The 2888-nt window shown below is 41.0% G+C and overlaps 1 pseudogene; it reads right to left on the reverse strand.

The window, feature by feature from the left end:
• Positions 1-726: 726 nt before the first annotated feature.
• Positions 727-1693, reverse strand: LOC111157079 (annotated as a pseudogene).
• Positions 1694-2888: the final 1195 nt, after the last annotated feature.

Below are 2888 nucleotides of genomic sequence, written 5' to 3' on the forward strand. Positions count from 1 at the left end.
ACCATGTGCTTTTAGGAAATTCTGTAAATAGTTTTGATTTAATTCAATTTATTCAGAAATTAAATATGTTTAATATGGTTCACTCTATATCAGAGTATCTGCTGCTTTAGTGTCCTTATAAAGGACACTAAATACATGTAGGTAAAGCATAGTCTTAAAGCATACTTAGAATTATGCATTATTCAAACCAAAACCTATTTTAACAAAATGTCTATAATTAAAAGCAGCTGATGAAACGAAATCCAAAGTTATGACAAGGGAGACTCATCTCATTTGAAGCTGTGTTGCTTAGAGAATTAGAAAAAAAAATGTGCCCTTAAAGGCATTCAAGGACAGGTAAGGAGACACCCTCTCCTCATTCTTTACCATAGGATTCCGATCAAGGATGGGCCAAAAATTAGCATTCTAAATATTTCAGAAAAGTCCACAGAAGTGTTAAGAAGACATTTAACAATGTCTCTATTTCTGTATTTTTGTATAGTAGTGCTTATATAAATTTCCTAATAACACAAGTCCAGAAGTCACTCAGATGTGAGAAGAATGGGAGGGGGGATTGTTAAGTCATCCTTAGCTGAAGATTCTATGGGCTTTTTCCATATGTTGATCACCAGTGTGAATCAGGTGGACTTCTGTGAGAGAACAGTGTTTGGTGGCCAGGACCAGGCATTTCTTCCTCATAGAATACACAACAGATAAGGGAGTAAGGGAGGTGATACTCTTTCCAGCTCAGAAGTGGTTGATACAGCCGATATATGCACTCAAGAAGTCCATGGGGTCCTCTAGCTGTGGAAAGTGGCCATTGTTGTCACCCAGAATCGACACTGGACTGCGTGGTAGCATTTTCCTGTATAGCTCCAAAAACTCTGGGTAGGGATTTATGGGATCCAATGGCCCATAGATAAAATAAATGTGAATAGTTACAGAAGCAGGAGGTCCCACCCAGAGTCTTCTAAATTTCCTCTGGTTGGTGAAAAGACTGTCAGTACCTAAGTTCCATCATTGTTGGGTATCCCTTCCCATGTGTCCACAGCTCACTCTCAAAGAGCCTGGTGAAGGCCCCAAAACTGGGGTGAGACCTTAGGAGAATGCAAAGAAGTTCATCAATCATGTAAGGATGGATGACAGCATGCCTCCATCTTTGAGAAGCTTTTGGTGAAGGAGAAGACATTGAGTCTCAGGACATATACATCCATTTGACAGAGACTCTTTATGGTGAGCCGACCAGATAGATCCTGCTTGAACCTATAGAGCAGCTCCAGATCAATGATATCTCCATAATCATGAGACAAAGTTTGATCCTGTTATCCTGGAGCCCCAGGTGCCCCAGATGTGCCTCCACAATGCTGACCTACTCAAATATGGAATAGTGACATGGTCTTGGTTTGTCACTGAAGCCAAAGTTCAAGAAAGTTAGGCCAATCACTTGATAACACCTCAAGGTCATACCTTCCCAAATCTTGTACCAATCATAGTTGGATGTTGGAAAGCCATGTAAAAACACAACTATCTCAGAACTTCCAACCACCTGTAGAAGATCTGCAGTCCCTTACAGATGAAAAATTTTCCTAACAACTTCCATGAGTGATGAGTGAAGAGCAAGAGAAAGTGGGGAGGGACCAGCAGGGGTAAGATATGCAGAGGCCACCACCAGGGGGACAGCTGGTAGCCCCACATGAACCCATCACTCCCTCATCCTGAGTCAGGTAACACCTGGGCTACAAGACTCCATGTCTGGGGGAAGCTCACACTTCATATTTAATTAGAACCCTGTGGCTGGAATGAGACCTGGGAGATGATTAAGACAGAGAAGTGAGGAGAAAGGAGAGATATATAATCTTAGAAATATATAACACAGGCAGGAAATGCAGTAGGGTCCTGGAGTTAGGGAATCCCCATAACAAAGAATCCCCTAGTGTTGTTGTTTATTATTATTATTATTATTATGTTGAACAGATCCCCCTGATATCTGTATCTCATTCATGTATTATTTTTTAAAAGATTTTATTCATTTACTTGTCAGAGAGAGAGAGAGAGCAAAAAGCAGGAAGAGTGGCAGGCAGTGGAAGAAGCAGGATCCCCACTGAGCAAAAGCCCAATGCAGGACTTGATCCCAGGACCCTGGGACCATGATCCGAGCTGAAGGTAGATGCTCAACTGACTGAACCACCCAGGCGTCCCAACCCCCTATTGCTTATTAGGAATCAAGGAGAGATGGCATGTCAATTAAGTCATCTAGATCACAGGGACAAGGAGCATCGTTCTAAAGCAGTGCCCCAGAATCTTAGATGATTTAAGCAGTATGACGTGATCAAGCTAGGGTAGGGAGAACATGCATTTAGTATACGTGCATATATGTCTTGTGGAAATGGCATTGGATTGGGTATCAGTAATTATGAATTCTGGTTCCAGATGTCTTGTGTGTAAATCAGGCCACCTCAATTTCCCTCTCTGTAAAGGTAACTTTAATCTATCTCTCAGGGACAACATATTAATAAAAATGTCTCATAAAAAAATGGGCAATACACACATGGCTATCAATTTTATTGTGCTCAGGGTGGTGTGGCAAATGAATTTCACCCTGTGTGAACACCAATATTCTGAATGGGAGTTGTTCTGGGAGCAAAGTATTGTGACAGCAATCCAGGAGCTAAACAAGCTATCATACGATTTGAAACCTATTCCCTGTATTATAGAAGCAACGCATAATTATGGAATTGACCAGCAGAGGTCAATGATACCATTTTCATATGCAAGAGCTATACACAATCCTTTCCAAACACTTTCTGTATGTTCTGCTTTTTCATTGGTTGTAATAGCCATAGTCTCTTGGTGTCTCCGTTTCTTTTAATGATGTGATGAAACCTGATTATCTTCTATTCAGACTTAAT

Source organism: Enhydra lutris, unplaced genomic scaffold, assembly GCF_002288905.1.
Source record: "Enhydra lutris kenyoni isolate GAN:26980312 unplaced genomic scaffold, ASM228890v2 scaffoldscaffold51, whole genome shotgun sequence".
NCBI classification, from domain to species: domain Eukaryota; kingdom Metazoa; phylum Chordata; class Mammalia; order Carnivora; family Mustelidae; genus Enhydra; species Enhydra lutris.